The following is a 19,398-nucleotide window of genomic DNA, read 5'->3' as shown; positions in this document are numbered from 1 at the left end:
GGCAGACCTGGGCTTCTGACCGGCATCTGCCACTTGGGCTCCTGAGCGAGGCTCTTAGTTTTGTGCTCTGGGTTCTTCACCTGCTCCGTGGAATGATAGAGCCAGCTTCTCGTTGGTGCTGGTGACAGTCGAGCAAGACCCAGTGTCTGTGGACGGCTTTGTGAAGTGGGTAAGTCCGGGTGGGCTCAGCTGTTCCCCAGCAGCCTGGCGATTGGGCAGGAGCCGTGGTTTTGCAGTCAGATTAGCTGGATTCTACAAACCTTTCTGTGCCTCAGTTTCCTCATCCGTAAACAGGGATGACATTAATTCCTTCTTCGCAGGGTTGTGTTACGATAAATGAGTTACTGTCAGCGAAGTGCTCAAGAAGGACCTGGCGGTGCGGCGAGATTGATGGCAGTTAGTATTTGAGGACAAGGCTTCCCACCAGGCCTTAGAGTAAAGCAGGTACAAGCAGAGGCGCTGGACGTCCGTAGACCGGTCCTCTCCTGTTGTGCTGCCCACATACTGTGTGGCCTTGGGTGAAGCACTTGACTTCTGTGCACCTGAATTTGTTATCAGTAAACTGGAGGCCAGAGGAGTTATCACTAGTAATGGTAACGTTGGAGAAAGTGAACAATGCCAGTATTTTTGGTCATCATTTTGCCTGATATTGAAATACCAATATAAGTATATTTTGTTTTTAAAAATCTGGAATTCACAAAATGAAAGAAAAATCAGTGAAATAAATATATTTAAAATATATTTAGTAATAGAAAGCCTCAAGCAAAACAGGAATTTAGTAGAAATATATTTTAAACATTTTGTTCTAATAAATTATTGGCAGATAAAATGTTTAAAAATAACCACCATGTGAAAATGAGGAGAGTCACGAAGAACTGAAAAGTCATATTTTTGATCTTTCCAAAACACAAAAACAGGAAAACTTGGTGCATTGGTGAGTGGTCACTGTGGAATCGTGTGTCTCTGAACAGCAATTTCCGGCTGCTTGAAGCTCTCCAACTACGCCTTCCAGGGAGATGGAGAGATGAGAGGGGCTAATCCACTTTCCTCTGACTCACTCGTGTTCAAAGCCCATTTCTTTGATAACTTTTCGAACAGCTTTTTGTCCTGCTTGTATGGCGATCTTCTTGAGTGCATGTGAACACTTCCTGTTCCTCTTTACCTTTCATCTTGTTCAGGTGTGCGGGCTGCATCCCTCGCAGACCTGGTCCTCTGTTCTTGGTTTGTGGAGTGTTGGACTAGAGCAAGCTTTAACCCAGCAGTCGCAGTTTACATTTCTTGGAAGGATCTTTCTGCAGGGAGTACGCTCAGCTGGGGTCTCATCCAGAGATGGTTGGTGCCCCATCATCCCCCATTTGTAAACTGGGATGCACTTAACCCCCCAGCAGGCGTGGGTGATGGTACTGGGGTCACCTGTGGTTTGTAGGTGGAGAAACTAAGGCTTGGAGAGGCATGTGAATGAGGGCAGGGTCAGGATTCAGCGCTGTGGAGACAGTACTGGCCTGGAGGAGGCGCTGGTCCAGGGGGAAGACTGCCCTGGCATAGTCACCGACCCCTGGGGTAGGCGGCACTACTGGCAGGCACAGTGTGGAGGGAACTAAGGATAGACTAGCTTGGCTATGGCTGGTGGGGGCGTGGAGTGGGACTCAGGAGGGGCAGGTGTGTTTAGCACCATCCCCCAGAGGGAGTGGCAGGCAGAAAGGCGTGGGGCCCTGGAAATACTCGGGCATTTGGGGAAGCCCGCTGAGCTTCCACAAAGCAGCGAAGAGCAGGAATGGAGGTGAGCAGAGTGCTCTTCTCACCAGCCAGGGAGGTTATGGGCCAGTGGGAGGCCGTGCGGGCTGTCAGGAGAGGGGGCCTCTCAGTCTGGGAGTCACGGCTGGGGAGTGGGTCAGGGTCTTAGTGAAATCTGACCAGAAGGATCATAACCTGGGCGGGGGCTTGGTTTCCAAGCTGCCCCAGCTGCTGCAGGTGTGGCTGGTCTTCACTGGGGAGACCGACCCGCTGCTCTCAGGTCCCTTCTCCTCCCCTGGCCTGTTGCGTGCCATACTGTGGACATGTCCCTCTGCTGAGCAAGTTGCTTAATCTCTCTTCCTTTTCTCCTCCTCCTTTCCCTGGGGTGGCGGAGATTAATTGAGGTGATAGATGAAGAGATGTCTAGGAGGTCTGAGCTTCTATTTTCTCTACCTCAGGGCTCCGCGTTCTCACCTTTCCTATCTTGGGATACTCAGGGCTTCAGGGCCTCTCCTGGTGCCCCCTGCCCCTGCTACTTCTGTCTGCCCCATTAAGAGATCTACCTGTACCTCCATCTCCAGGCCAAAATCCAGGAGGGGTCAGATGAGCTTGCTCATGATTCAGTACCTCTGCGCGTTGGTTTGGAAACGTAAGCGGTTTTAATTGTTCTTAATCACATATTATTTAATTTATACCCATATTGGGCCACTGGCAATATTATAACGGAAAATGTAGTGAAGATTATATCAGTTTGGGTTTTTACTCATTGGAAATAAAGACGGTCCACGTACAAAATGCGTCGTAGAGAAGTGCTTGCAAGTAGCAGCCTAAAACCCATTCTTTTGCTTTTAAGAAACAAAACCACAAAAAAATACTGAATTTAAAAAATGTAAAAGACCAGTATTCTAAATATCAGCTCATGATAGAAGTTTCTGTGTTTTTCATAGATATATTTAAACACGAATATGTCAGTTTTGTATTTATTTGACAATAAATGATTTAATACAAGCTTCAAATTGATGAGTAAAAGCAGGCATTTGTTTTAAAACACAGTTTAGCCAAAGAGTCGATTACAATGATTTCTAATACAACGTTCGGAAATATGTAGATCAAAGGTAAGCATTTTTCACTTAAAATATGAAGCAATAAAGCATAGCGTTTAAGAGCATGGACTGAACCAGATGGCCTGGGTTCAAATCCCAGCTCTGCCACTTTCTAGCTTGTGACCTTGGGGCACTTTCTGAACCTTAATTTCCTCCCCTGTGAAATGGGGATCGTTAGTGCCCATCTCATACAGAGGAGTGAGAGGATGACATGGGTTCATGTCCACAAAGCTCGGAGGACTGTGCCTGGCGCATAGTAGTAGTTCCAAGCGTGTGCTAATACTGAAGTTAGAAACATTTCCAAGTGGGCTCAAAATTCAGGGCATGTATTACGGTTAATGAGAAAAAAAAAAAAAAGCAGGGCCAGTGGGTGCTTTTCATGTTATTCAGCTGTGACCACAACTCTTCTTTATTTCCGTACTTTTAGGGAGTCCAACCGCCCTGGTTAGCTCAGAATTGAGGTTCCCAGGATGCGGGATTTTCAGTGTGAACGCAGCAAAAGCCCTACCCGTTTTCCAGATAAGGAAACAAGTTCAGAGAGGGCAGTATGTCACCCAGCTGTTAAGCTCAGGGCCTGACGTCCGGCTCGGGAATGAGGCAGGATCATGATGAATGAAAGTTACAGTTACTGATCCTTGCGGAGTGAAGGGTGAGGTCAGAGGCTTGAATCTGAATCCTAATGCCACCGCTAACTGGCTGTGGGCCCCAAGTCCAGTTTCTTTATCTCCCTAGACTTCTGTTTCCGCACATTTTACAAGGATAATAACAATGCACATTGAGGTGTGGGAAGATGAAGGTAAATAACACAGCACTTTCAGTGTGGGCACTGGCTGTCGCTCAGCAGGCGGTGCCTGCCCTTAATAAGGTCAATAAGGCACCGTCAAGAGCTGCTAACATCAGCAGCCAGTGGTTCTCTAACCTTGTCCTGGGCCTTGGTCTTTTTTTTTCTTGGCCCCAAGCAATCAGATTTTGATAAAAGGGCCCTGTTCTCCCAGGGGTGTGAGGAGGCCCGTGTCCGTGAGGGGGCGCCAGAGCACCAGCCACAGCAGCTGTCATCCTCAGGGGCCGCTGACCCCCAAATCCTTGCCAGCAGCCTCTGAGAATCACAGTCTTAGTCTTAGAAGGATCTACAATCTTAGAGGCTTAAAAGGCTAAACTCAGAAGTTTTTATTCAAGTCAAATATATACTTATTTTTTTTTGGTTACGTTGAAAACCTAATCAGTCTCTCTGGCCCCAAGTTGTCCCCTTTCCCTCCCTGGAGGTGACCACAGTACAGTTTCTTGGGTCTCTTCCCAGATGTGGACACATCAAATATTAGAGTTAGGATTTCTGGGTGAGCTGGTCTCTTGGGACCCAGCTGCTTCTATTCCCCAGCCCTCAGCTGCCACTGTCATAGCCCGGGTAAGTTTGAGAATATTTCTTGGCTCCCCGAGTCCCCCCGCTTTAAGGCCACTCACCCCTTTAGAAAGGGCTGGTGGCACTTTAGAAGGTGCCCCCTCCAGCGCAGGGAGGTTTTTCCCCTCTCCTAGGGGTCGTCATCCCAAGAGGCCCGACCCGCTTCTGATGGGAACCCGTGTTCAGTTTGCCCCGTGGAGGGTTGCGTGGAAGTGCCAAGTCCCGGGGTGGGCGCTGGGTGCTGAGGCCAGACTCCCTCCCCCTGGGGTTGCCCTGCAAGGTGGAGCTTGGGGCCGGAGGGTCTGCTGAGGGAACACCGCCAGGTCTGCCCTCTACCAGGGAGGTGAAAGGCCCCACACCTGGAAGGTCTGGGTGTGAAGGCCGGCCTTACTCAGCTTGGGTGTCTCCTTTCTCGGAAGGCTTCCTGCTCAGCCGGGCCAGGTGAGGGGTCCCTTCCAGCGCCTCTCCCCTGTCATAACTAGCTAGATTGTAGTTTTCTCCTGTTCCCTTGTCAGAAGGTTTTCTCTATCTGAGAGGACAGGGCTCTGCTGAGTTTTGTATTCTCAGTGCTCAGCACAGAGCAGACATTCCATGAATGACCCTGTTCACTCATTACACCAAAATCCACAGTTCCCCCTTCTTTTGGGGCCACCGGAGGTTACACATCCCTGCCCTTTGAGTTAGTCACATGACAGGCTCAGGCCAATGAAATAGCCAAAGTAGCATGTCACTTCTGGTGGAAACCTTGCAGAATTAGTGTGTGATTCTTCAAGCTCCCTTCTTGACCAGCGACGGGAAATTCTAGGTGGGCTCCTCGTGAAGACAGCAGGGAGCACAGCTCTGTCTCCACCCTCCTAATGCACATGTTGCACAAGTGAGAAATAAGCATTTATTATTTTTCAGCCACTGAGACTTGGGGCTTGTTTGTTACACAGTTTAAACTGACCTATCCTGACCGATACAGATCAGGAAAATGGGGATTATGACAGTATTTTTGTCCTTTAGACCTCCCCGGGGAGTTGTGATAGTCGAAACGTATGTAACAGGGAATAGGTTATGACCTTATCACTCACCCCCACACCGTCTCATGCCGTATGCCTACGATGGGTCTCATCTCTCTTGGGTCATTCCTTCCCACTGGAAGAATATGACATCCTCATTTCTCCATTTACGACGTGGAGATACCGGTAGCACCTGCAATATAGAGTTGTAACGAGGACTAAATGCATCACTGTATGGAGAGGCCTTAGAAGCCTGCTGGTACATGGTGCATACTATATAAGTGTTTCTATTATTATTGATGTGTTTTAGTTCATTCAACGAAATTTACTGAGCATCTACTGAGTTTCTCAGACTGGGAATATAAAGAGCAAAGCTCGTTGCTTCCTGCCTTGGGGAGAGAAAGTCCAGAGAAGAATGCCGGCGCCAGCACAGAGGACCTCGTGAGAGCACAGAGTGCTACGGAAGGGCCTCCATGCAGGCCTGGCGCGTGGGCCCCAGGATGGCTTCGTGCTCTCAGATGGAGCCATGGGGCTGGCTGGGGGTGGGGGTGGCAGGCATCAGTACATAAGCCCCCCAGCCTGGGAGCCAGGACACTGCTTTGACACTTCTGTTCACAGCGCCCACGTGGAACTCGCTGCTCAGCAGCAGAGCTGGGGTGGGGAGCGGGGAGGAATGGCAGAGAGCAGCTGCTTCGAGTCTACGAGCATCTTCCCCCACCTTCCTTGGGGAGGAAGACAAGAGGCTGGCCGCCAGCACCAACCCCAGCGTCACGTGAACAGTTCCCAGCCACTGTTTAGTCCCTGACCCAAGCCATCTGCTCAGCCCTGTCCTCAAGCCCAGTCCGGCCTGAGCCGGCTAGGGGTGGGAACCGGAGGAGAACGGAGGGAGTGGGGATTGGGGTTCGGCCGGGCTGTGAGGCTAGAGATGGCCGTCAGGAAGGGAGACCAGGGAATCTGGTGCTAAGGAGAAAGGCAGAGGGAGAGCATGGAGGGAAGGGGAAGGGCTGCTGGGGGCAGGTGGGTGGTGGGGGCCCAGGCCAAACCCCAGGTGGCTTGCATCCAATCACAATCCCCTTCGCATGGAGGATTTTCACAGCTGGAGCCCAGGACTTGGGCAGTATCAGGTCATCAGCTAGAGAGACAGGCCCAGAGAGGGCATGTGACTTGCTTATTGACACACAGCTAGTTAAGGGCTTCCCAGAGCCAGAACCCAGACCTCTCGGCTCTTAGTTCAGTGCTCCTCACATGATACTATGCTGCCTTTGGGGGCCTTGGGGTCTCCTGATCTAAGGGGTGGCCTTGTTGCTGCCGTCGCTGGTGTGTGTAACCTTGTCTTCTGTCCTTGTCCTCCACCCCTGTCCTCCCCCTTCCATGGGGCTGACCTGCAGGGAAAGAGGTGGCGGCCAAGGGTGGTTTTATTTCAGCTTTTCCACCCACAGGACCTGGGCCAGGGCACGTTTGGTGCAAAGGAGTGGGAACAGCCTCCCTGCCTCGAGCACCCCACCCCTCTTCTCAGAGGCAAAGAGTTCCCTGGGGGCGGGAGCCTGTGCTGGGGGCTTCTCCTTCAAGTCCTGTGGTGGGCAGCCACTCAGATGGCCTCCGCGATCCTACTTCCTGGTGGACACGCTCTTGCATCATCGTCTCCCCTTGAGTGTGGCTGATGCACTGACGAGTCCAACAAATAGAACGTGGCACAAGTGACGGGATGTCACTTCTGAGACTCGGTTGCAAAAAGATGAGGGCTTGCATCTTGGGTGCTCTCTCCCTTACCCTCTGACTTGCTGGGAGCCAGCCGTGTCGGAAGCTGCCTGGCTGTGGCCAGCGGCTGGCCAGGACGTGAGGCTAACCAACAGTTAATGTGACCGAGCTTGGAAGTGAGCCATCCCCAGACGAGCCTTCAGATGAGGCCACAGCCCTGGCTGACACCCCGATGGCAACCTCATGAGATACCCTGAGCCAGAGAACACAGCTAAGCTGTGCCCGCATTCCCGATCCATGGAAACTGAGACAGTAAGGTTTGTTAGGGGGAAACTTGCTATATAGCCGCAATAATTTAATGCAAACCACCACCACCTCCTGGAGCCATTGCACCCATGCTCTCTACCCTCTTCCATAACCCTGAGACCTGGGGGAGGATTCTCATTCTCAAGTTCTTGTCCTCCATGTTTTCTTACCCGAAAACCTGGCCTTGGGGAAGTCGTTTCACCTTCTCTGGGGTAATTTTCCTTTTGGTTAAAGCTATTTATTGGGTTGGAAGGACTTCCCCAGGTGAGCAGTACACAAGGCCCTTCCCTCCTTGTCTGTCGCCATCTTTATAACTGCTCAGAGATGTATTTAGGGCAGGTCTTCACATCCCCAAAGGACATTAGAACAGACGGAGGCCCAAGACGAGAGAGAGAGAGAGAGAGACGGTTTGCTGGAGGACACGGAGTGAGCTCAGGCTGGACCTGGGATCCCTGACTCCAGCTGCAGACCAGCTTGGGAAACTGATAGCACCTCTCCGATGACAGCGATGACGGTGAGGGTCAGACTCCACCTGTGGCGCATGCCATAGTAGCATTGCCTCCTGTGCTGCAGAAGCTGGAAAACACCTCCCTTTCCCAGGCCTCCCGCACAGTTCCCTTCTCTTCTGCAGGTAGCCATCCTGCCGTGACATAAATCGTGCTGTGAAGAGCACTGGCGTGGACTGGAAGTTGGAACTGAGTTTTGTGGGGAAAGAGAGAGGGCGCAAAGCACCCGTTTCGCCGTGTGGGTTGCAGAGCAGGCATGGTTCTGGCAGAGCTGGCCGCTAAGCGGTGACTTCTGATTCCACAGCTTCCTGATAGAGTCGGTGGCCGCCATGGTGGCCCCGTGTGTGGTATGTGTTTCGGGCAATTGTTCCTGGATGCTTAGTCACTTCATATGCTTTTTAAAAAAAATCTGGTTTTGCTTAGATTAGCTAGAATAGATTCTGAGGTCTCACTGATAGTTACATCTTCTCTGGAATATGTGGGAAAAAGGTCACAGGAAGTCCCAACTCAGCAGTCTCCATGTCCCCACTGAGAAAGCAAGAGCTTCTTCTTGTAGTATCTATGTGCCAGTCCCAGGAGAGCTCTGACTGTCTCTGCTGGGTCAGTCCTATCCTGGACCAATCACGGTTGCCAGAGAGATGAGGGACAATGATTGATTGGTCAGACCTGGGTCATTTCCTCCCATCGTGGTCAGCGGACAAGGCCTGTCCCTGGAAGAGAATGTGAAAGCTTGGAGCAAACATGCTCCATACAAATCTGTCTGATACCACCCGCCACGGGAGGGCACTATTACCCAGTCCCATGGGAGACATGGCTGTAATTAAGCCCCAGGGCAGGAGATGATTACAAGAGTCCCAGAGTCCCTGCTCATAAGTGACCATTTCTGTCCTCCAACTCTAACCCCACGGCGTGATGCATGTGCCCCTGTATGTGCCCCTGACGATGCTTTGGGTAGAGAAGGGAAACTGAGGCTCAGAAAGAATGAGGAGCCAGGGTGGCTGAAAGACAGGGAGGTGGGGGTTTGTCCAGGCCTGCCAATTGCCGTCCATTGCTGGACCGGGAGCCAGCCAGACCTGAGCTGCGTGTGGCTGGCCAGGGCCTTCAGCTCGGCCCCAGGCTCTCATCTGCAGAGTGACGGTGCCGGGATGATGACCTCAGTGGGATGGCATATGTGTAAAAGTGCCTATCCTGGTGACGGTGACGGTGACGGTGACAGCGGTACTCGATTTCGCTTCGGCAGAGCGACTTCCCCGTTGCTGTGGTGACTGGACTTGCTGTGAGTGGCGCTTAGTTTAGAACTCGGTTCTAAACTCAGCACCAGCTTTGTCCCTGGGCCCTCCTGCTGCAGCCTTTGTCCTGCGGGCCTGTCCCCAGAGGCCCAGGCTGGGAGGGGCAGGCAGAGGGGTAGAGAGGAGCTCCACTGGGCTTCGACCTCAGTCCTCCCCACCCCTCTCGGCCAGCCCCCCTAACTCTGGCCTGGACTGGAGGCTGAGGCTCTGGTTTTAGTCCTGCCTCTGCCACGGGCTTGCCATGACCTCTCGAACCTCTGTCTCCTTTGAGGGTGAAAAGGGGTTGATGTTTTTGTGCTGAGTTTCCCAAAATGGCAGGAAAATGTCTAGTAGCTATGTGACTCAGATGTGACTGGGCCCCCTTGCCCTTGCCAATTCTAGTACCAACCCCACCAATCTCGCCATGCAGAGGCCCCCACAGGTTCTAAAGCCTCACGCTACTGCCTGCTCTGACTTAATGCAGCTTCCAGGTCTTCCCCATCTCACGTGGCTCTGCTATGTGTGACTTCAACCAGATTGGAATTCAGCCTCTTCCTCTGTTTCCACAAAACCCTCTCTTCTCTGTGGGGCCGCAGTTTTTATTGACTATCAGGGGGAGGATTGGGGAGAGGGGGAGGGTTTACACGGAACCCAAGGAGGTCCCTGTTCTTACTCTTTCTTTGCCACTGCCCACCCCACGGGACCCGTCCCACAGCAGACCCTTACACCACCGCCCAGGCGCGGTGTGCTCACTCCGCCTCTGCACACCATTCCCTTCGCTCTCCTGTGCAGAGCTGCTCAGCAGTCCCAGCCCTGCCCCTGCCCCGGCTCACCTTCCCAGGTAATTAACTCTCCCTCTGGGTCTCAGTTTCCCTAATTATCTGTTGATCTAGTCCAATTGGGGCAGGAGCACAGGCCTTTCCAGGTCCTACTGCCATCCTTGGAAGGCAACCATGCTAGTAATAGTGCCCCCCAATCTTTACAGACAGAAAAAAGGAAGAAAAGAGGAGAAATACCCTGTAGACTGCGGGGTATGGAAAAGAGACACTCATCTCTGCACCCTAGAATCCTAAGCTCCACCTGCCTGGAGAGAGTCATTTGCAAACTCTACAGGAGAGTTTCTGCAGCAGGCAGGGAGGTGCCCCTAGACTCAGCACTGAGCCACCTCCTTCAGAAAATGTGGGAAGGCGGTCTGCTTGGGTCCGCCAGAAGTTCCCTAAACACCGCCACAGCCTCCTGACTCCCAGACGGGTGATTGCTGGGGCACTACAATTTCGAGTGGTTGTGTCACCTGTCACCTGTTCATACAGGTCATCATCCCTGGAGGACACTGGGTTGTCTACCCCACCCCCTTCCACAAAGTCTGTACGGCTGGGGGTTGCCCAGGGCCTTAGGCCTAGGGAATGGGGAGAGTAGTGGACACACTGGTTTTCTACTCAGAGGGTCTTCTGTGAGTCACATGACCCAGACTGGCCAATCAGAATACCTCATTTCCAGCATAAGAATTGGCTCATGGTGGACACATGACTCAGGCAGAGCCAATTGGAGTCTTCCCTGAGATTTGATACATGGATGCCAAAAGAGGTATTATGCTTTGGGAGGGCATAAGCAGTCTTGGGGCTTGGCATAAGCAGCCAGCAGCCTTTATTATGCCATGTAGACAGAGAGCCACCAAGGAAATAACCTCTAAGAGATGGAGGGAAGTCTTGAGAACGTTTGAGCTCCTGGATCCAGCTGGCAGTGAGGGCAGTCCCACTGCTGGATTTTCAGTATGTCAGCAAATAAATTTCCTTCAGCTGGCGTGGGTTGCTTCTGACCTTGTAGCTGAAACAATCCTGACTATCCTAAAGAGAGAACATGGGGAGATAAAGAGGGATCCTACGGGAAGGACCACAGGGCAGAAAGTGTCATAACTTGGGACCGTCCTTTTAGTCACTCATCCCCAAATCTGGCCTATTATGAAATCACCTGGGCAGCTTATTAGCTGGGTCAATAGGCCTGGAACCTGGGAATCTGCATTTCACAGCTTTCCAAGGAATTCTCATACCAGCCATGTTGGAAACTGTTGATTAGTCTCCTCCCTTCACTTCATAATCAGGGAAACTGAAGCCCAGAGAGAGAGAGTGACTTGCCCAGGGACACACGGCAAGTCAGTGGCAATTCTCCATCTGTCCTTTCCCACTCTCCTATCTTCCTGTTCGCCACCTCTGGAGCAAGGGCAAAGAAGGGGGAGGTTTAAGATACTCCCGACAAAGGGACCCAGGCGCAGACAATTGTCTCTTAGGCAAGCCTATCACAAGTACTAGATACTGTGTACTTGGGACAAACCAGTTAATGTAGCATATTTAGGTTATTTTCTTCCTCCTTTCCTCCCTTCCTCCCTCTTTCTCACTATCCTTGTCTTTCCCTTTCCACTCCCTTTAAAGCAGGGGTCCCCAACCCTGTTAGGAACCGAGTCACACAGCAGGAGGTGAGCTGCGGGCAAGCGAGCAAAGCTTCCTCTGTATCTGCAGCCGCTGCCCAGCGCCAGCATCCCCGCCTCAGCTCCGCCTCAGATCATCAGGCATTCGATTCTCATAGGAGCACCGGTCCCTGGTGCCATTAAAGTTGGGGAACGCTGCTTTGGAAAAACCCTGTGAACTTGGAATTGGAAATCTCATGTTCAAATTCTGCCTAGGATCCCACCAGGTTTTTAGGTTGTCCACGGTCATTTTCCACATCTCCCTCCAGTCCTAATTTACATGCAGACGTCATTGTTATGCAGTTGGGATCATATCATAGATGTAGTCTGGGGGCCCAGCACTTCCTCTAATAGCATATCACAATATTTAGATAGTCAAAGAGTCTTTAATGAGGCCCTGTGATAAAGGATATTAGTGAAAAAAAACAAAACCATGAGAAACTGGGACTTGGCTTGGTGACAGAGCCTGAGATAAACAGGCCCTTCTGTGACTGGCGAGGCATGCAGAGGGCCCCTTGGGGAGTCATGCTGTAAATGGCTGTGAACTTCTCTGGACCTCAGCTCCCCCATCTGTGATATGGGAGCATTGAACTAGCTGATCCCTGAGACCCCTCGAGGCCCTGAGGTTCTCGGGTTCTCTGACTCATGAACTGATGGGATATTTTGGGCATGCCAGGTGCTCTGGGGCCAAGATGGGAGGAGGCGTGGACCTGCCCTCAGCACCCTAACAATTCAGTTGGAGCCACAAAGCCAGGCCATGAAGCCCAATTCAAGAATTATAATTCAAGACTTATAAGGAAGAAAAGTGTAGAATTCCAATTACAGCAATGTAAACAACTACACTTGAATGTGATCTTGTCCCAGGCGGCTGGAGCAGGACCCACGCTTCCGGAGGCTCCGAGGAAGTCGAGGGCTGCTCTGGAGGCAGGCGTGGCACCTTCTTTGCACAGGGTCCCTAGAACCCAGCACAAAGCCGGGGCCCCGTGACCATGCGGTGAGCATGTGTCCGAGGCGAGCCCAGCCCAGAAATGTGTGGGGAAGAAAAGCTTGAGCAGAAAGGCTTGGAGCTTCACTATGGGAGGAGTGGGAAGAAGGGCCTGGGCTGCTTTGCCAGGAGGCGGGAAAGCCCAGGGGATGTGATAGCTTTTAAATATTTACAGGATGCATGTGGAGGATGGAGCAGATGTGTGCTGGGGCCCCAAAGGGCAGGGCTGGGCCAGTGAGAGCAGCGAGCCTCGGGCTGGGCTCCTGACAGCCAATCCCACACCCCTGGGCTCTCAGTTTGGCGTTTTAAGAGCAGATGCTCGTACTCGCTGGCTGTTTACCACATACCCCCTGGCCCTGTGCCGAGTGGTCTCCGTGTGTTTGTTAGTACCTGTTTGCTCCTCACAACAACCCTCCCCAGTTGCTACCATTTCCCTCATTTTACAGATGAGGAACTCGAGGCACAGGGAGGGTAGGTCACACGTCCTGAAGTGGAGGGGTTGGGCTTTGAACCCAGGCAGTGAGCATCCCGGCAATGGGGCTACATGAGTAGAAGTGAAGAGGGATAGAAGATGGCAGGGGAGTTGTTGGGCGAGATGGCTCCTGAGGCCCCCGTGGCCTTAGAGGCTCATCAGTGAGGGCTCCCTGGAAGAGACGCCCGTGAGCCGAACCTGGAAGGCTGGGAAAGAGTGTCCTAGGTCAGGGAAGTGGTAGGTGACAGGGCTTGGGGTGGGAATGTGGCATGTGCATAAAGTGGAGAGGGGACCAGTGGGCATGGAGACCCATGAGCCACAGGCTGGCCCCTTGCTTGTGCTCGGAGGGCCCTCCCTGTTGGCCAGCCAGCATACGACAACAGCATCTTGACTAGCTTCCCCCCGCCCTGTCCTTCCAGCCTCCCACACTTGTCCAGTCCGTCACCAGCCGAACACCTGGGTTTCAAATCCCGCTCTGCCGTTACGAGGTCTGCGATCTTGGGCCATTTACTTACCCTCTCCACGCCTCGGTGTCTGCATCTGTATCATGGGGGCGGGGAGAGTGATGTCTCATAGCTTGGCTCTGATGATTAGATGAGATGATGCAATAGAGGGATAGCCTGGTGCCTGGCAGACAGTAAAGGCTCAATCTGTGTTAGCATAGGTGCTGTCGTCATTGCTAGGGACTTGGGGAATGTAGGCTGGATTTAACAGAACTGCAGGAGAGAGAGAGACTGAAAGAGACAGAGGGAGAGGGAGAGAGAGGGGGAGATGGAGAAGAGGTCAGGGAGGGGGTTGTGGGTAGGAGAAGGGGCAGGAGGGGGCATGAGGCTGGGGAGTGAAGGTTGCCAGGGGGTACGAGGGAGGTAAAGAGAGAGCAAAGGGCATCAGCCAGGGTCCACCTGGCTCAAGTGAGAATTCCTCTGTCACGAGATGTCACCTGCCAGCCAGTTGCTCTCAAAATAGCTATCCCTGTCGAGAATGTGGCTGGTGGAGGGGCGGGACTGGAAACCCTGTCTGGACACCTCCTGGGGCCTTGGGCTCTTGTGGTTCTGAGCCTGGCAAGGAGCCCCGGGGACCTGTGCCTTGAGTGGCTGCGGTGGGGGCTCAGGGAGTCCCTCCTGTGGGGTGAGTGTGTTGCGGGGCTGGGTAGGGAAATGTGCCTTCCTGGCCTAGGGCTGGGGTGTGCTGGGAATAGGCCGGGAATACCTGTAATGATAATGACAATAATGATAGCGATCATCGTCTTCGTCATCATTAACAATGAGGCAGACAGCAAAGTTGCTCAGCCATGTCCATCTTCCCTCTTCCCTCCAAAAGAACCAAGTATGCTTAGGGTAGCCCAGTGAACACACCCACCTCCCAGACTCCTTTGCAGGTAGGGTGACCATGTGACCCACCTCTGGCCAATAAGATGCAATCGGAAGTCGGCTGGGAAGGCTCTGAGAAAGCTATCGTTATCCTGTTTGGTCCCTGACTCTTGGCGTTGGGTGTCCCTGTGCTGGCCTTCCCTCCATTCGGCTGAGGAAGACAAGGGGGGAGAGGGCCCAGGCTGTTTGCAAAACAGGAGCTGGGCCGTTACGGAAAGAATGGCGATGTTTACATTCACGTCTCCATTGCCTCTCCCTGTGCCTGGCACGTAGTAGGCATGCAGCTGATATTTACCAACTGAATAAATTCTCTGTATCCATTCAGCAAACACCTCTGCAGTGCATCTCTGTGCCGGACTCTGTACCGGGCACTGGAACAAATAAAACCAAGAACGCACTAGGGGTCACTGACGGACAGGGCCAGTGTGCTCCCCTTTGTGGGCAGATCTGAACTGAACAGGGAGGAAAAGGAACAAAGCCCTGGTGAGGGAAGGCCAGGCTGTTCTCGGGGGAGGGGGTGAGCCATTGTAATCAGTTCTTGGTTGGAACATTCTAGCACCTGGATTTCCCCAACGAGAAAGCCAGGTGTCCAGGCGTGGGGCCAAAGGAAGCCTTCCCTCCTGACCCGCTCATACCTGCATGTAAGGCCTTGTCCGTCATGCCGTCCATCTGTCCAGCACCCAGAACTGCCAGGCTCCCTGTAAGTGAATGAATGAGCGAAGGGATGAATCAGAGTCTAGTAGGTGCCACTGACACAGAGACCACCACGCAAAGCAGCACCGCGGAGCCTTGCGATGTGGGCAGAGGCACGTCCAGGGCACCTCGGGGAAGGGCCGGCTGCCGGTCTGAGGAAGGAGGAAGACGCAGGAACTGGAAGCTTCCCTGGGCTCTGCCCACGGAATTCTCCAGACTGGCTTCCCCTCAAGTCCCGGCGTGAGCTGCTCTTCACCACGTCAGCCCCTCACCCGCTTCATCCTTCTCTCGCCCCAGCTCCCAGAGCGTCTTTATCACCCACGTTCTTTCTGAGAGTCTTTTCTGAAGGTGAGGTTTGTTCTAAAGATTCTGGTTCCCTCCACGGAGGCAGATCCTCCGGCACCACCCTCCTGCCCAGGGCCCAGTCCCCCCGGTGGGTCACCAGGCCCCTTTGTGGGCCGAGCCCTCGCCCTTACGACCTCGGCCTGCCCTGCACCTCCAGCTCCTGGAAATGGTCTCTGCTTCACTCGGGGAGCAGAACAGGCTCAGGGGGGCAGTGAGACCAGGGCCGCAGTCCCAGCTCTGGTCCTTCGAGACTGCGTGTGCTCAGAAAAGTCACCAAGCCCGTCTTCTGACCTGTCGCGGGGAGACGGCCCCTCTTGTGTGGTTGTCGTGGGGTTGAACACAGAGCCGTGCGGGAAAGTGCTTTGTAAACTTTTACCTCCTTCGTGTGGGTTTGGGGGTTCCCAGCCCAGATGAGATTTTTGCCACCTGCACAGGGACCCCCTTCTCCTCCTTGGTTTGCCTCACTGGCCTCCCCGATGCTCAAGATTCTGTCACTAAGGATTTCTCTGTGGTCTGTCTCTAATCCTGGGAGGAGGGAGCGGATGGTCTCTACATTGGTCATGAACTTCTGGGGGAACCATCCACACACTTATCAGGGTGAGGCGGGCAAGGAAAAGGAAACGGAGTGGAAGGGCAGCCGTGGGGTCTGGCGAAGCCCCAGCCCCTCTGCTTCTTCCCCGTCCACCCTGGGGAAGGGGCCCTCGGGCGCCTGGCATCTGTGTTCAGTAAACAATCCAGGGGCATGACCCAGTAGGTTGAATTAAGGCATAAAAAGCAACCGCGCTTTCCGTGGTCCCCCCAACCTCCGATCCGGCGGCGAGCCATCCCTTCCTCCCACTTGAGCCGGGGGCAAATTTCTCAGCCCTCCCTCAGTGCCACGGGCGTCTCTGGGTTCCAGTGATCTTTGCTCTGAAATGTGAGGCTGGCGTGCAGGAGTGCGGTGGAGGGGTCAGTGTGAGGCTTTCGGCGCCGGGCTGACGGGGCTGGAAGCCACCGCCCGCTTGCTGCCTGGCTCGGGAAGGTTACTGACTCTCTCTGCCTCGTTTCCTCTTCCCAAAATGGGGACTGTCTAAGGACCTGCCTCGTGGTTCGGTCGTGCAGGTTTCAGGAGGTGGAGGAGAGCTGTGTGGAGAGCTTAGCCTGCAGGATGGGCTCCATCAGCCTTTGCTTTGTGGTTACCTTTCTCGAGTCTGTCGCTTCTCAGCTCATCCCAGAGTCCCAGGCACCTTTGTCCCCTTCGGGGCCATGGCGAGAGCTTCCTCACTGGCCCACCTGCAGATTTCTCCCCGCCGTCTCCAGGCATCTCCCACGTGTCTGTCAAGCCGCTTCTCTGCTTAAAACCCTTCAAGACACTGCATTCCTCCCTTCGCTCACTCGGCACGTGTTTGAAGTTCTTCAATCCACCAGACCCTGAGCCAGGCACTGAAGATACAGCGGTAAACGAGGCAGCCAGGGCCTCTGTCATCACAGAGCCTGTGGTCTGCTGTGGGATAAGGCAGCGATGACTAAACAGGCAGAATGGTTGGCGAGAGCTGTGTATCGGTCATCTGTTGTCACAGTCACGCCACCTAACAACCCCCAAACTCAGTGGCTTAAAACAACAATCATCTCTTCTTGCTCACAAGTCCGCTGATCAGCTGGGGATCCGGGGATCTAGCTGGACCCAGCAGGGCCTGGCTCCAGGGCTGCTCCACAGGCCCCTCCTCCCTGGACTCCCTGGGACACGTTAGTCCCCTGGGGATGGAGGAAGGGCAAGGGGCAAAGACGCCGCCAGACTGTCTCTCACAGCTCAGAACTGGGGCGCCCTCACTTCTGCCCACTTTCATGTCCAGAGCCAGTTTCATGGCCAAGTCCACCATCAACGTGCTGGGATAATAGACCCTCGTGGGGGATCCTACAAAGCCACAGGACAAAAGGTGTAGATGCTGGAAGGGGGCAAGAACCGGGAGCAGCAAAGAAATCTGCCACAAGGTCTTCAGGAAACGGGGCGGAGATGGGTGATCACTGAGGCCTCTGCTTCTGATCGCTGGTCACGAACAGCCTCTCTGAGCAGCGTCTTCATGCCCGGACTTGAAGGAGGAGGAGAGCCCGTGTGGAGAGGCAGGGAAGAGCATTCTAGGCAGGGGGCACAGCGAGCTCAAAAACCCGGATGTGGAAATGAATTGGCGAGTCCTTGGAACTGACAGGGGGCGGGTGGGACAGGCCCAGGGCGCACTTCGCATCACCCTCAGCCCAAGGCCCGGGCTCCTGTCGCGTGCACGAGGCCTCGGCACTCTGGTCAGTTCTCAACACTCCCATCTTGACCTCCAGGCCCCTCCTGCGCACCTGCTGCCACAGCCACACTGAAACTCGGCAGTCCCTCCAGGGCCCACAGCCGGGCCCTCGGCTCCGCCGTGTCTTCCGCCTGGAACACCCTTCCTCCTCTTCTGGCTAAATGCTACTCATCCTGAGATTGAACTAAGACGTCACTTCCTTTAGGAGGCCTCCCCTACTGCCCAAGGGGTGCCCTTTCTGGGGGTGCCCCCGCAGAACCTGGCACGTCGCCAACACCGTCGGAGACTCAGCTTGGCGCATTCAGTACGAGCATAGGACTTGGCAAGATGGGGTGTATGAAAACGGTTGTCGAGTGAATAAACGAATAAGTTTGTTCTTCTCTCGGCTCCACGCTTATGCGTCGACCCGGACCGGGCGGGCCCAGAGCCCCGAACCACTGTGCTGGTTCTTTAGAATACGCTCACCTCCACTGGTAAACATTCACTGAGCACCCACTATGCGCCTGGCACTGAGGCACAGCCTTGGGACACAGACGTGCATGAGACAAAGCCCGCTGCTCTCACAGGGCCACCTACCAAGAGCCACATAGACACAGGACACAGCGTCAGGTGGAGTTAAATGCTATGGAGGAAAATAAACCAGGGAAATGGGATTGAGAGTATTTGAGAATATTTTTGTTATGAAAAATTTCAAACATATGGAAAGCTAGAGAGAACGAAGCAATGAAGTAACTCCTAGGGACCCCCCCCACCTTGCACCTGTCTTGTCTCATTTGTCCGGCACCCCACCCCCTGCCGATAAAACTGATTATTTTAAGCGAAGGGGCCGCCTGTTTCAGATCAGATGATCAGAGGATGCCTCTCTGAGGAGGGGATGTTTAAGCAAAGTCCCGGGTGGAGTGTGAGCAGCCACGTGGGGGGAGAATGATCTGGGTGGGAAGGAGAGCAGGGGCCGAGTCCCTGGGGAGCACGGGGCCCGGCGGTTTGAAGAGGAGAAGGAGCTGATGGCAGGACGAGGACTTGAAGGCCTGCAGCCCGGGGCTGCCCAGCCGAGTGGGGGAGACAGAGCAGGGTCAGAAGCAGAAGTGGCGCCTCTGCGGCCAGGGGCGCCCTGGGTGCGGGTCCGCAAACCCAGGCTGAATGTCAGGCCCGCACGCCCCGCAGGCCTCACAAGCCTGGGATGTGTCAGTTTACCTCTCTGAACTGTGGTTTCTCCTCTGGAAGGAGGGACCCAACTGTCCACCTCCCGGGGTCCCCTTCTCCCTTCCCTTCTTCTGCCACCTGCAGTCCTCACACTTCTTAGGGGCTTCTGGTCTGTTCCACGTGGCCCAGAGGAGCAGGAAACAGGGCCGTCCTGCCCCAGCTGTCCGCCTGGTTTCCCAGACTGGTGTCCGCCCTCTGTGTGGCTGTGTGAAGCTCGGTGGCCCCTGCCCAAGCTTCTCGCCCCTGCCAGCACGCTGAGCCCAGGCCCCCGTGAGACTGGGTTGTTGGAAGTTGCGGGCAGAGCAGAAATAACGGGTCTACAGCGGTTCCCCTCCCGTCCCTGTCCCCGTGGTGACTTCTGGACTGGAAAAGGCAGACTCTGGTCCTGGGGGTGGGTGTTGGTGCTGAGCGGGGGCTCTTTGACATCCGTAGGAGCTGTGCGATCTCGGGGAGCTGCCTGACCTCGCTTAGCTGTGTTTCCCTCATCAGCGTGATGGGGATAATGGAATCCGCCTCCTAGACTGCTGTGAGAATTAAATGAGGGATTTTGGAAGGAGCCCAGCCCACGGAGGATTCTGGATCGA

Source organism: Pteropus medius, unplaced genomic scaffold (assembly GCF_902729225.1).
Source record: "Pteropus medius unplaced genomic scaffold, Ma_sr-lr_union100, whole genome shotgun sequence".
In the NCBI taxonomy this organism is placed as follows: Eukaryota; Metazoa; Chordata; class Mammalia; order Chiroptera; family Pteropodidae; genus Pteropus; species Pteropus medius.
The sequence above is the reverse complement of the archived record's forward strand: the minus strand, read 5'-3'. Positions refer to the sequence as shown.